The sequence below is a fragment of the Panthera uncia genome (genome assembly GCF_023721935.1).
Source record: "Panthera uncia isolate 11264 chromosome D3 unlocalized genomic scaffold, Puncia_PCG_1.0 HiC_scaffold_8, whole genome shotgun sequence".
Taxonomy (NCBI): domain Eukaryota; kingdom Metazoa; phylum Chordata; class Mammalia; order Carnivora; family Felidae; genus Panthera; species Panthera uncia.
Window position 1 is genome coordinate 37,765,843 of NW_026057586.1, and position 15,570 is coordinate 37,781,412.

At 40.6% G+C, this 15,570-nt stretch overlaps 1 protein-coding gene across 11 annotated transcripts in view; it reads right to left on the reverse strand.

The window, feature by feature from the left end:
- Positions 1 to 15,570, reverse strand: part of DTNA (dystrobrevin alpha) — a 351,322-nt gene that overhangs the window by 248,819 nt on the left and 86,933 nt on the right. For 2 of the 11 annotated variants that reach the window (XM_049620219.1, XM_049620213.1), the window contains exon 1: positions 3,470 to 3,802. The exons of 1 other annotated variant lie outside the window; for it this stretch is intronic. The gene's annotated coding sequence lies outside the window, so the exon portion shown is untranslated. Of the gene's footprint in view, positions 1 to 3,469; positions 3,803 to 3,845; positions 5,474 to 15,570 lie in introns of those variants that run through there. 8 more of the 11 variants (XM_049620211.1, XM_049620212.1, XM_049620208.1 and 5 more) reach the window with 7 other exon arrangements.

Below are 15,570 nucleotides of genomic sequence, written 5' to 3' on the forward strand. Positions count from 1 at the left end.
AAGACAAGAATAGTGGGTGAGCTGTGCACGTAAAGGATGTACAGTGTAGGTGACTTATGAGGTCAACCTTGAAGAAGTAGGATTTAACCACAAAGGAGATGAACAGTGGGTATTCTGGGGGGAAATGTAGGTAGACTAGCACAGAGGTATGATGTCCTATGGAATATTCTGGAGGCAGAAATTATGCACGATTCAAGTGTTAGTGAAAAAGCCAGTGAGGTAGTTGAGACGGTGTTAGACAAGCAGGGTGAGGCTTTGTGACAGGCCTTTAAGACATACTAAGGGCTTTATTTTGGGGGAAATGGTGAGTCACTAGGGATTTTTAAGTAAAGGAGCAATCCATTCATGACTATGATTTTGAGAAGACAAGTGTGTTGGTCCCAGGATGGGACATATGTTGGGGTGCAGACCCTAGGAGCAGAAGAACAACTGGGAGACCATTGTAAGGCCCAAGTGAGATGCTGAAGAACTGAAGTAGAGGGGCTGCAAAGGGAACGGAAAGGAAGGAATTTATTTAAGACAATGTCTTAAACGTGGTGATGCTGGATAAAGGCCAAGAGAAGGCAGGAGGAGTCAAGGTCAACAGCTGACAGCGATGGTGGTGGGGTGGATTAGAGAGACTGAAGAGATGACTAAGGAAAGGGGCCAGCCAGGGACACATAAAAGGACTGCTAAGTATTGTTGACAGCTCCAGCAAGGCTGGGAAACACGAATCCTCCCTGCGTTTGCAAATTTCTCCAAAAGCCCACGGCGAAAACTAAAAATCAGAAAAACTACCCGAAATCATCAGTGATGTTAGCAGACTGCTTGATACCTTCTCTAGCACGTGTATATATTTATAAATACATAAAATGACTATAAAAGCAGTACAGTGAACTTCCCTTTCTGGTAACAGTAGTGAAATCATTTCGACTGACACTCCCACTGAGGTAACTGAAGATCTTTAAAATATAAAAACAGCAAAGAGCTGAATATGATGGCGAGGTTTTCACACACAGAAATTTGGAAGGCCAGAGCTCAAGAGAGGAAGCTTATCTTTGACAGCTTTTGCCCTTGGGCATAGAGTATGGGGGAGAAAAGATCTGTGAAAGCAGCTGTGCTTTGAGCAACCTACAGGTTTTGTGAGAAGGGCAAAGCCTGTGGTCCTCAGGTGAGGGCATTAATAAACGAACACAACTTTAACTTGGGATCTCAAAAGGCCGTAGCTTCCTTTATGGTAGGAGTGAACCCCAAATACACGATTCTTCACACAGATTTGCAGCCTTGCTTCTCACACAGGGGTGATTCAGGAAATCTTAGCTGCTGCACTTTGACAAAGATAATTCTGGTCTGATATTGCCCCCGGGGGGCCTGGCAGAAGCAAAGTCCTTTCTGGGGGAAAAACCTCATCACCACTAGGTCTCAATTTATTCTTACAAGTGATTTTTAAAATACATTTCCAACAGATAGTCAAAGATATCCAAGCAACCAAGAAAATAAGACACCATGAGTGAGAACTGGCAGGAACAATAATAATAGAAACGAATCCAGTAACACTTGAGATACTAGAATTAGCAGACATATATTATAAAGCTACACATAGCATATTCAAGGAGATAAAGCGCAAGCTCGACAAATTTCAGCAGGGAACTTGAGTGACATTGATAGCAGCAGAGAAATATTTGTCCTCCCCCTTCCCTGTCAACACTATTTGGTCTCGTGGTTTAAAATTCTTACATTTTAGAATTAAAATTTTTTTGTGTTCTTTTTTTGGCTTTCTTCTGACACACTGAAAACAAAAACCAAGCCCCATACTGAAAAGCCTGATACAATTTTAGCTATATGTATAATTCAATCGGAAATATTTAGTTGAGTAAAATGTAAGTCTACCTGGAAGTGTTTGTGTGTGCACATGTGTATACGGTAAGCACACACATACTTGCACTCGCAAATTTCTTGGAAACACTTCTGATTTCTGCCAGGCTCACTCCTACTGTCAACAGGTTAGGACCAAGCTGGATAAATCAAGGTGCATAGGAGTCAATGTCACCAGGGAGAATTTACAAAGATACCATCCACTTGTGGAGATGCAAAATGAAAATTCATGGCAACTTTCTTGGAAGATAGGTCTTAACAGTATGAAAAGGAGGGTATTGCAGTGATATTCATCAGGGGTCCAGAAAGAGAAGGAGGACTGGAAGCAGAGACGGAGAGTGGGCAGAGAAAGGGGGGTGGGGGCATCAAAACTGAGCCCTGCTAACTTCACATTTTGTTTTGGTCTTGCTAGACTATTCGATAGTTGTAAAATCAAGTGATTCTATCAACAGATTGCTCACTTTTCATTTTAGAAGAGTTATGCAGCATATCAGTTATTCTTATCAAAACTGAAAGACCCATGTGAAGTCATTCATTGTTTGTACTTAGTTTAGCCAACTTAGTTCATTAGAATCGGGTCTATTTGACATAGCAAAACTCAGCCAGTTACAGCTAACAACTGTTCAGTCCCACACTGCAATAAGAACGTCAGCAGATTTATTTTCCCCATATAAAGTAGAATTTCCAATTCACACCATGTCCTCTGTGACTATTATGGACAGTATTTATTCAGAAGGAATGCTGTGCAAGTTTGGGAAAGCTGTCTCCAAGAGCAGAGCCGAGAGGTCATTCGACAAAATAAGAAACAAAACCTATACATGGTCAAAACATGAAGAGAACTGAGGTTTGTCATTCTCTCTTTTAAAGAAGAAAGTTCCGAAATCCTTAAAATACAGCGTGGTAATAGCAAATTAGACAACTCTCCCTCCTCCACCCTCAAGTTCCATATAATCAGTACGCCTCCATTCACTTAGCAAATATCAGCTTTTTTGGAGGAAGAGAAGCTGCTTGGAATTAATGAGGCAACATCAAAAAATAACTTCTATTAAAAAATTGTTCTCTTCAATGGCAAACTGCCTTTTTTTCTAATTTTCTTTTAAAATAGATTATCTTCTAAGGCTCCTATTCACTTCATCCCACCTTTAGACCACCTCTTTTTCCCTCCTTTTATTTAGTTTTCCTTTTTCACTTCTTAAACTAGGAAGCACCGTTGCGCCAGGCGAGGGAAGTAACCTCATCTCACAGTAAAAACAGTTACATCCAGTGGTATCATAAACACGATAACATTCAGTGGGTGTTGTGACACAAAACCACTGACATTGTAATTCAATAACTGCAGGGTGTTTAAGGAGTTAACAGAGAAAAATGTAAGTAAGGGTCATAGAGCAAAACTGAAATTATAGACATGCAAGGTACATTTCAAAACCAAGCTGAAATGCTCTAGTTATTTCTGCTGCATAACTTAAAAAAGGCCAAATAGCTCAAGAAAGGTAAGAGAGTTACAGTCCCGGAAAGTCTTCATGATCACTTTTTCATTTACACAAATAAAAAGAGAAATTCCACGTTAACCTTCCCAGAGAAGCGATGCACCTTAAAAGCAAATCTTTTCACTTACCCTAGAGTATGCACATCATGAGCTCCTAAATCCTTTTAATTCCAGGACATCCAGAACATACATGAATTCTGAGCACATTGACTTCAAAAACAAGCCCCGACCAAATTGTTAATTACTACAGAGATCATAACAGAACTCTCTGAAATTCTAGGGAGAGATAGGAGTTTAAAATCCAGCTTCTAGATCCTGGTGTATACTGTGTCTATCTTTAACTTGAAAATGATTTGGTTTCACATTCCATTGAAGTCCCACTGGCAGATGCCTTTGGTAAGCTCACCAATGGCAGGCTTTCAAATGCCCTCCCTCCACCCCCTCCTTCCTCTGACCGAGCTTCCGCTGATACATCTAATGCCCATTTACTCAGCTGTCTTTTTACCTGTCTCTGCGTGGGTAAAAGGAGATGCTTTCATTGATGGCTATTACGGAAACACTTGGAAGCTTAAGGCAGCCCGAGGACTCACTGTGCTTTCCCTCCTGCCATCCCCTCCCCCTTGTTACTGCCAGAAACCAACTGACTTCCAAACTTGGCTGTCTGAAAAAGAATGTTCTCTGATTGGCATTCCTGGAAGCAGAAAGGAAGGCAGCTCAAGTTTTGTTCTGTGGCTCCCTCTGTGTGAAAAACTTCCCCAGGTACACATAATACAAACAAGTAAGTTTCCTGGATTTTTTTTTCTTAACTTTGAGGAGAATGGAGTGAATATTTGGGGGCACAACAAATATTTTTGATGTCATATAGCATTTAAGTTTTAATATATCCACATATAATTTTACCTACAATGGCTACGCATGCAGAAAAAACAAAACAAAACAAAACAAAACAAAGCAAAATGGCAAATGTTGTGTTAAAAGTTGAATTTCCTTATTAGTGAATGGGTTGGGACCCTTCAGCAGAAGAAGCAGTCACGCTTCCTGCTTGACAATATTCTGGAACGCAGCTGTTCACTCTGTGGCTTTTCCAATGAGAGAAAACCTTCCTCATAAGAACTGTGGAAAAACTGATTTCAATTATCCTATATTTTATATTGCAAACAGCGGGAGAAGAGAGCGCCAAAGACTCTCCCCGTTGAGTCTTCTTTTCCAGGACTGTCTTGCAAACTGGTGAAGACTGGTGAGGACTACACACACACACACACACACACACACACACACACACACACACAGACAAACACGTGAACAAACAAAAACTGAGTGACTGGAAATGAGACAAAGATATGTTTCCTCAAATACAATCAGATAAGGATTAATAATGGACAGTCCCTTCAAAGAACTACTAAAAAACTTGTGTTTAATATTTATTTACTGGTCACCGGGGCCAAAAGATTTGCTGCTGCTGCTGCTGCTGGAAATAACTTACCTCTCATGTTCAAAACAGTGAATTTATTGTATGCCATTTTATGGACGAGACAGCTTCTTGAAAGCTCTGATAAAGGATTTATAATTTCAGCAATCAGACAAACCACAACCTGTGCATTTTGCCTTTCCAAATCTCATCTGGCTGTGGCTGCTAAGTCTAGGCAAGTGTCAGCTGGCTGGACTCACGGGTAGTGGTGTGGTTACAGCTGCTCCTTGTAACTTGTACAGACATCTCAAAAATATTCAACGGCAAAGGGTTGCGTCCAAAAAGAAAGCTTTCACTTTGTTTGTGGTTGGTCTCTGATCTCGGTGGTCTGGTACCATATCTGAACAAGACCATGTTAGGGAACCATGAGTGAAAATCTGATTAACTGGCATCACGTTACCAGTTTACTCTGGTGATAGTTTATTCCCATATAGATTGGTGTCCTACCAGCTTGTTCACTCCTTAACCTGTTACTAGATGTTCTTAAAAAAAGAAAAAAAACTATAAGAGGGGCACCTGGGTGGCTCAGTCGTTTAAGTGTCTGACTTTGGCTCAGGTCATGATCTTGCAGTCCTTGAGTTTGAGCCCTGAGTCAGGCTCTGTGCTGACAGCTCAGAGCCTGGAGCCTGCTTCGGATTCTGTGTCTCCCTCACTCTCTGCCCCTCCTCTGCTCACACTCTGTCTCTGTCTCAAAAATAAATAGATAAACTTTAAAAAGAATTTATTAAAAAAAAAACTATAAGACGTTGGGAGAGGAGGAAGAAACTTTCCTTATTTTTATTCCCAAAGTTGATTGTCTTAGGGAAATTTCAAGCTATGTGCAAGGCTGATAGATAGGCGCATTCAGAAATAAATAGGAAAGAACAATCACTCACCCAGAGAGCACATGTCCCATTCCTGTGTGTCTTCTTCCCTCTATCAAAACACTCATCCTCAAGGCTAATGGATGGTGTCAAAACACATGTGAACTAGGATGAGAGGACAGGGTTGGAGGCAGGCCGTCTGGTTCACACTCAGCCACACTACTCGCTTCTGTATCTCTGAACGTTGCACGTAACTGACGCTCAAGAAATGTTTTTTGAAACTGAAGAACTAACTGCTTTTGTGAAAGTATATGTTCTAACTTACGGAAAATGATTACATGTTGGCTCACTGCAGATATAGTTATATATTTTGCATTGATCTTAATGGTCTGGGGAAAAATATCTCTTTTCAAGCCATTAACCAAAAGATTTTATGAAAGCTATATTAGGTACTGAGTACCTTTACTGAAGAAAAAAAAATCATAAATGTTGTATCTGTGTGATTAGTTCTCAAAACCAACATGGCAAATATTGCTAAGATCATTTCTGTTGAGCTTACTGGCTTCTAAGAAAAACAGAGAGAACAGGAAATGTTAGGTCCTTCAAATATTTCATATTAGCTAGTGAATTGGAATAGTTTTCTTTATTGAATCGCTATTGGCTATTCCTTACAGTGCAACATTTATCAACCAGGTATCTTCTTGGGTTCCCAACTTTATCTCCCCTTATATTTTCATCTATGCCAATCATGGAAATTTTATTTAAAAAAATTTTTTTAATGTTTTTATTTAGTTTTCAGAGAGACAGAGAGCAAGTGGGGGAGGGGAAGAGAGAGAAGGAAACACAGAATCTGAAGCAGGCTCCAGGCTCCGAGCTGTCAGCACAGAGCCTGATGTGGGGCTCGAACTTGTGAACCGTGAGATCATTGCCTGAGTGAGCTGAAGTCAGGCTCCCCAAATCATGGAGATTTTAGAACAGCTTTTGCATTAGTCCAACTCCAAGGTCGAGTGAACACAATGGGAATTTTTTTTCTTCTTTTTTTTCCACCTAACCTTCACAAGGCAATTGATAAGATTTGTAATTGCTAGAATTTAGTCTTTATCATGAGTAAATGTTATTTTTTTCTGTCATAAGCACTAACATGAGAGTTAGGATTTGATCAGAAAAACAGCTTCCAGGGCTGGCTTCCAAAGAAAACTGGGCATGTAACAGGCAAATCAAATACCCTTGATTTATCATGAACAAGCAGTTAATCTCTGCTCCATTCTCCAGAAATAGACATATCAGCACAGTTCTGTGGATGGCGAATGCTGGTAGCAGGCTCTTTGCAGGGGTGAGTAAGCTGTTCAAACTCAGATCTCAGTTGATCGGTAAGGCATCCAGGCATACAAAGAATCAGATTAATGGAAAGCAAATGGTCCCCATTATTTTTTCCTTGCTGGTATCCTTAAAAGACTAGCATAAGTAATATTCTCAGGATAATGGTTTTGCAGATGATTTTTTGGTCTTTTGCATGTAATTTACTTTTTTAATACATACTACTTGCAATACATTATATTTGTGTTCTCCCAAAACCCACATATTGAAACACAATCTGCAATGTGATGGCATTAGGAATTGGAGCCTTTGGAAGTTGATTAGGTCATGAGGGTGCTGCCCTCATTAATGGGATTAGTGCCTTCCAGAGACACCTCCAGAGAGCTTCTTTGTCCCTTATACCATATGAGAACACAGCAAAAAGATGGCCGTCTGTGAAGCAGGAAGCAGGAAGCAGGCCCTCACCAGACACTGAATTTTTTAACGTCTTGATTTTGGACTTCCAGCTTTCAGACTGTAAGAAATAAATTCCTGTTGTTTATTAGCCATCTAGTGAATGGTATATTGTTATAGAAGGCTGAATGGACTAAGACACTATACAAAAATGAGGGTTTTTTTTTGGGAGGGTGAGTGGTGAGTAGTTATTTTTTTCCTAAGGAAAAATTAATAAATCCAAGCTTCAGTTGTTTGAAAGTAATTAAAATAGACACTCCCCAAGAAAAATTAGAAAACTATACATTAAAAAACTCACTAAAAAATAGAGGCTCTAACAGCAGATATGGAAGACATTCAAAACAGCAGCATGTTATGTATAATCTTATTAAATTCCAACCAATTTAAAAATTGGATGAAATGGGCACTCATTTTGAATGTCCATGGGGTGAAAATAGCCCTAATTATGGAAAGGGCCATATGTTATATACACTAATTATAACATATTTGGTAGAATAACTGGGAACAATGATACTTTTGATGACAACAGAAAGACACAGGCTAATGCTTAGGTTAAAAATCAAAGCATATAGATGTACATGCACCATGATTTTTCACTATGTTGGAACTTCTGTGGGCATTAGGAGGAAAGGTAAAAGCTAGCAGGAATCCTATCAAAATGATTTATGAGTACACACACTCATACCCCAAAAATATTCAAACAAGAACGGTTGCAGACCTTCCTCATTCTCCTTCTGGTCTTTGAAAAGGCATCTCTATTTCTCTTCTCTGGGTCTGTCAGATGGTAGGTGGATTGTTGGCAGGGGAGTGGTAGGGGCATGGGGAGGTTCTCCAATGTGGAAAGAGACAGGGCAGAAGCCAAAGGGGGCTTATGTTAATTGTCAGAAGGTCATGGAGGGAAAATACCCAAGAACAGGAGTGACTTAAAGGAACCAGTGAGAACGAAGGAAGAGAACAGGGAACAGAATGTGGCAGGAGAAGCAGGTGCCAGGGTGTAAGCCAGACTAGGGAGAAGAATCTTTGATGAAGTATACTTGGAGGAGAGCAAAGTTTAGAGGGGAAGTTTAAGATGTCTGGCCCTAGGATATCTGGCTGCGTAGTTTGTTATCTCTTCTCATGAAACACTTAAGATAGGCCTTTACTTTTCAAGATCTGGTAGTGTCACCTTTCTGTGTCTTTTGGACACCGCATGATATTGACATCGATCTTAAACGAATAGATACATTTGGTTACAGAAACATTTTTGAAAAGTCAATGCTAATTGCTTTGTCGTGTTATTGTGGTTGCTAAAATTGGTTTTCTTTGGTATGGCTAGGAAATCATCTACACCCTTGTCTAAATAAACTCTCTTGATCACTTTCCTCCACTTGTATTTTGTTTCCTGTATCTCTCTCTGTTCCCAAGATGGGTATCTATTACAGTCTCTTGGGACGAGCTGTATATGTAAAATGACCAACCATTCCAATTTTACTGGAACTGAGGGTTTTCCCAGTACGCAGGATTTTGAGTCCTAAAACCTGGAATGTCCTAGGCAAACCAGAATGAGTAGATCATTCTCCATATGTAATCCAGCACTGTTTATGTTATATGTAAGCTTTTGATAAAAATTAGTCTTTTTTTTTTTTTTTTTTTAATTTTGTGTTTGGCCCATGTAGAAAGACATTCCAAAAAAAAAAAAAAAAGATTTCTTTTGCCATGCCATGCAGCATGGGACAGGTCAAACTCCAATCTTTACACTGAGAATAATAGTATATATTTCAGAGATGTTGTCAACCTCAAATGAGATATGCATGTAAAACATGTAGAATATGTAAAAGATATAAAATGAATAAATCTACATTTTAGATTTTATTTAAAAAAAATTTTTTTTTAACGTTTATTTATTTTTGAGACAGAGAGAGAGCATGAACGGGGGAGGGGCAGAGAGAGAGGGAGACACAGAATCGGAAGCAGGCTCCAGGCTCTGAGCCGTCAGCCCAGAGCCCGACGCGGGGCTCAAACTCACGGACCGCGAGATCGTGACCTGAGCTGAAGTCGGACGCTTAACCGACTGAGCCACCCAGGCGCCCCTAGATTTTATTTTATATAAAATTATATGTAGTTATTTTTCAGAGAACCTTTTAGTCATGTTAGGTTGAGAAATAATAGAAGTCCACAGATGAGTCCACTTCATACTGCGTATGTGGGGCAGGGAGAGATAGATATTGGTGGACTGAGGGAAGAGCTTTCTCAGTAGCATCTGTTTCAACATATGATTTTTCCCTAGATTAAACTCACCAAGATAAGGATGTTTTGTTTTTGAGAGGCTCTATAGCCAAGGAAACAATCAGTACTCCGTGTTGACAAAAGATACAGGTAATCGTCTGCGTTAAAAATAAAGATTTATTCTGTATCCTTTCCTTCAACCTGGGGTAGGAGCGTTTTTCTATGGTGGGACCAAAATCAACCCAAATTAGAGTGAAATCATTAACATATCCATCCCTAGACAAAACTAGAACGCCCAAAGTCATCCTTGGGATAGAAAACCACCCCCTGCTGTACCATTTATTTGAACGCTGGGGGCACATGCCATACTTGATGCCTTTTTTTAAAATTTTTTTAAAATTTTATTTATTTTTGAGACAGAGAGAGACAGAGCATGAGCAGAGGAGAGTCAGAGAGAGAGGGAGACACAGAATCCGAAACAGGCTCCAGGCTCTGAGCTGTCAGCACAGAGCCCGACGCGGGGCTCGAACTCACGGACTGCGAGATCATGACCTGAGCCAAAGTTGGATGCCCAACCGACTGAGCCACCCAGGCGCCCCACTTGATGCCTCTTAAGAAGTGAGAGTACAGTTTGGTTTGGGAGCGAGACTAGCATTACTTAATGTCATCATTTGAAATCTGTGCAAATTTTCATAATCGTAAATCCAATCCATATTTGAAACCCAAACAAACCGGTTACTCCAAGCTTCTTGAGTTAGAAATGGGACAATATGTTTTGTGGGGTAAAAGAAAATAACATGTAAAAGCCACACTGGATCAAGTCTGATAGTTACATATTCAGCTTATTCGATTGGGAGCAGTTTTTCTCCAGATACGCACAGGGCTAATCAGTGCTTTCCAAACTTCTTTGGTGGTGGTGGTGTTTTCTATAGAACCCTTTGTTCAAAGAAGTTAGTTCACTGGAACTTAACAATGACAAGGCATGGCTCCTTTCGCAGAAACTCATGTGGGAGGCCTACCGAGCTCCCTCTTTAAGGCAGTCTCTGTGGAAACTTCCAGAAACCTGGGAAGCATAGCGTGAAAGTCACTGAGCTCCAGTACTCGCTGCATTCAGTTTTTTAAAATGTAACTTTCATATATTTAAAAAAATCATGCACATATTTTTAAAAGCCATGCAGAATGTAGAGCTTTAAAGAATGTCCTAACCCAACCCTACCCCTCCTCGTCCTTAAATCCCAGAGGCAGCCGCTTTCAACTCTTAACTATTAATTATGACACTCACTCCATCTTCCTAAATGATACTCTTATATGCCTCTTCTTTTTTATTTTCCCAGTGTAGATATTATCTATTGGTCTCTTACTAAATCCTTATCTTTAGTTCTTATGGACACTATCTCCCGCAAGTATGCTCTCAGTATCTCCTTCTCTCTCTCATCTACACGCAGACACACACACACACACACACACACACACACACTTTCCTTCCCTTAATCCTCCCAGTTTAGATACACAACAATTTTAGGTGAAGCACTAATCAGTGTTTATGTTATCTTGGCTATGCATATATTGTTCACATGTAAACCACATGGGATTTATGACTCTATTTCCTTTCTTTTACACAATTGTGTTTTTTTTTCCTCTGACACTAGTATTGTGTCACATTTTTGCTTGCTCAACTTCTATTTGCCCACCATTACATTTTTTCAGACTCATTAGAAATGTAGCGTTGCTCTTAAAATAGACAAGCATGTCAGCTAGTTTTTCAGCACGCCCCACCCCCGCAACCTCGAGGTCCTTGGGGTGTCAATGGTGTTACTGAGCAGTCATCCTGGGACTGTGCTTTGTGGCTTCCTGAGAAAGATACTTAGAACAAACCAACTTTTGGAGAACTTGAACCCTTGAAAATATAGTTGTCCTTGTCTTGGACTTGCTAACTTGACTAGATAATTCATTGTTTAGAAATTCTTATCCCTCAGAAATTTCAAGTAATTTCTTCTCTGTCTTTAGTTTCTAGTGTTGTTTTTGAGGGGTCATTCTGTTCCTGCTCCACTTACTATTTCTTCTTTATCCCCGGTGTTAGGATATCTCATGACAGTACACTCTGGTGTGGATCCCCCTTTTCTCCCTACAGACTGTTTGCAACTCAAGGGACTTTTGCTCATATATTCCAATTCTGGGCAAATTTATTATATTTTTTAAACAATTTCTGAGTTCTATTTCCTCTGTTATTTTATTTATTACTATTAATTATTATTATTATTATTATTATTTTTAAAGTAGGCTTCATGCCTAATGCAGAGCCCAATGTAGGGCTTGAACTCACAACCCTGAGATCAAGACCTGAGCTGAGATCAAGAGTCAGACGCTTAACCAACTGAGCCACGGGGCGCCCCGCTCTATTATTTTACTCTGAAAGTAAACTCTTTTTAGTGGGATGTCGGACCCCTTAAGTGAAGTCTCTAATTTTTTATCTTTTCTCTTTCAATCATCTTTCTGTCACTTCCTCTCTGGAGTAATTCCTCACCTCTCTTCTGTTGGAAGAGTTTAATTCTTAGTTTAATTTCTAAGATTTCTATTTTCCCTAATCGTTCCTTTTTAAAAGTACTATGTTTTGTTTCACGGAAATAATTTCTTTTCTAATCTCTATGAGAAGATAACATTTTTTAAAGTTTTCATCTCTTCCCTTCAGTCATTGTTTCCTTCAATTTCTTGTTTGTTTGCTTTGGTCTCTTTTACAGAGACTTTCTTCCATATCTGGTATTCCTTACTTATCTGCTTTCGCAGTATATCATGGTTGTTAGGGTGTTACTGTAAGGTGATTAGAACTGAACCTTCACTGAAATACCCTCAAGGGTAACTAGGTTTCTCCCCACCAGGGTAGTCAGATTTTCTAGAGAAGCCCACCTCCAATGTGCTATCTAGGCGGGATAAGCTCTGTTGCCAGTGTCCTGGAGCAAAGCTAGATAAGAAGGTTTGAAAGAGAGGTGAGTTTATGACTATTGACCATGCAGATTTCCACTTAATCCAACAGATTTGAATATTACACCTGATGCCCACCTGCCACTGTTTCCAAGCCTGCTGGGTTTATAGCCTCTCTGGTTAAGTCACTCCAGAGAATAACGCAAGCGACCTCCTGTCTCCTGCAGGGTGAGGGGCAGGCAGTTGCCAAGCTGCACAGGTTGCAGACAGGATTTGGGAGTCCAACTGTTAAGAATCTCAACCACTTCCTGTTTTCAGCTCCACATCTCACCCCTAGCTTCAGCGATCCCCTTTGCCTTCACTCCTTATGCTTTTCCGGGCTTCTCTAGGGACTCTCCATTTGCATCCTGTTGGCATCTCTGCAGGTACCTGGGTTTCCACGTCTCTGCTCGGCTAAATCAAGCACCACTTAATCAATTCCCTTTCCATTTTCCAAAAAAAAAAATAGGTCAGCAGCTCTCTGCTGTTCTATGCTCTCCCATTTTCTTGATTCCAGTTAGTGTTTTGTGTTTACTGCCAGTATCGGGTAGCTTTGGGAGGGAGAGGGTGAAATTAAGTATGTGTTCCACCCAGCATTTCAACAGTAATTATGTCTTTACGGCTTTAAAAAGGGATCAAATTCTCCAACCTCTCCAAAATGATCGTAACAAATTTTCATTTGTGTGTGTATGGGGGGGGGGGGGAGGCAACATTGCTAAATGAAAGAACACATTGCTGAAATGAAAGCTAAATTCCAGCAAAGTATACAAGTATCTAGATCAGATCCACTGAAGTGTAACATCTAATTGAAATAAAGTTATCTCTTTCATAGGGTCTAAACTAGGGTATAGTCCATTACATTAATACTTTCATTATATATCTGTGAAATTAAATACAGGAACATACCTAATTATAAACAATTCCTCCGTATGCAAAATCTATGTATCCTAAAAAGTGAAAATGCATTTCTTTTGTAACTGAAGTTCTGCCTAAACTATCCATTAAACCATAACTCAGCCAAGACAAGAAAATTGTCTTAAAATGATCTCAGCAGTCATTTTGTGTTTGCTTTTGGTTGTAAAATCTAACAGTGATGTCATTTCCCTGTTAAGATGTCACAGTTATTCTTATATGGGCCTAATTTGGGTATTTTGTTATTTGAGGCCAGCTTTGTCTGGAGTCATTTTATGTATTTGTTCTGCTAATACTATGTCCACTAGAGACACCGGCTTTCTAGAAGACATATTTTACCCTATTGCTTCCAGAGTATCCCATCAATATTGAAGCTACCTTCTATTCTTGGAGAGGAGATGCATACGTTCTATTATTTCTACAGCTAAAAGAGTTGGCTCTGGGAAAAGAGTCAAAGGTCGTCCTTAGTATCCTTTAATTTCCTTCCACATTTGCCCTCTCTCTATGAAGTTTTCCCACCTATGTCCAAAACACTGTGTTATCATCAGTACTGCCTTTAGATTTAGCCAAGAGATGGGGGAAGGCCCTGCCCTGGGCCTCACACGTCAGAGCTCCTTGCTGCTCAGGTCCTCCTCTGTCTGTGTCTTTCCCCACAGATCTATGAGTTAGAAGCAGAATGAGTGATCCCCTTCTACAGCATGGTTTGGGCCCTGGAGTTCTCTGCCACAAGGCCCTGAGACTGCTTCCATGTCTGCCTTCCCAACGTGGAACGGTCTGTGGTATGCACACCTCGAAGACTAGGAGTGGATGAAGGATAATATTTTGTGTAGGGAGGCGGATGCAGTGAGTCTGAAATAACCCACTATAGAGCTGAAGACCCACAGAAACCTGGATAGATTGATATCAAGATTAACCATTCCTTGGAGAGAGAAGAATTCTATAGCTTTTATCACTCCCAGGGCCACAGTGAGAAAAGGAGCCCCCTCAGTACATGGGGGAAGCTGGGGATAGTGTGAACAACCATCTCAATTGTTAACAAACTTTTAACCACTGCAAGTGGGCCAGTATCATAGATTTGAATTTGGAGGCAACCCAACCGTAGACAGAATCTGTACTTGCCTGCCAACTCTTTCCTGCGGGCTTTCACTGACTGTTTGGGGGTAGCTGAGACAGGCCAGGACAGGGCGGGAGAGCTGAAAACGATCTCCTGAAGGTGCAAAAGATCTTCATTCCATTCACTGCAGCAGCTCTGCAATGGCTGGAGGTCAGGGCAACATGGTGGAGAGAGATGTTTTTAGGCCTGGACATCTGGGGACTGGAGTGTGAAAGAGGGAGAGAGATTTCCTGTGGTTCATATATGTTGGCTGTTAGGCTAGGCATGAAGACATCTCTATGGCATTGCCAAGTTCAGTCTAGCTCTAAGGAAAGTCCTATTTCCTCCCTCAATATGTCTAAAGTCAATGGTGAGTGGCACCTGGGTGGCTCAGTTTGTTGAGTGCCCAACTCTTGATTTCAGCTCAAGACATGATCCTAGGGTCATGGGATCAAGCCCTGCATTGGGCTCCATGCTGAGTGTGGAGCCTGCTTAAGATTCTGTCTCTTTCTCCTCTGCCCTTCTCCCTGGCTCCCGCTCTCTCACTCTAAAAAAAAAAATAATAATAAATAAATAAATAAATAAATAAATAAAGTCATTGGTGAGCTGAATTTAACTAGAGCAGTAGCAAAGCTGGGTTCAGATCTAGAACATATTACATTATTTCAATCCCCTTTTCCACCTCCTTTTCCACACATTAACAGTCTGACTGAGGAAGAAGTGGGCCCTTTTCTAAGAATGTTTATTGTTTACTGCTATGTAAACCATGAAGGCTGATACACAATAAAAAATTATAGAACATGTGAAGAGGCAGAAAATGTGCCCCCCCCCGGAAAAAATAAAAAAGCAGGGGCGCCTGGGTGGCTTGGTTGGTTAAGCGTCCGACTTCGGCTCAGGTCATGATCTCATGGTCTGTGAGTTCGAGCCCCGTGTCGGACTCTGTGCTGACAGCTCAGAGCCTGGAGCCTGTTTCAGATTCTGTGTCTCCCTCTCTCTCTGCCCCTCCCCTGTTCATGCTCTG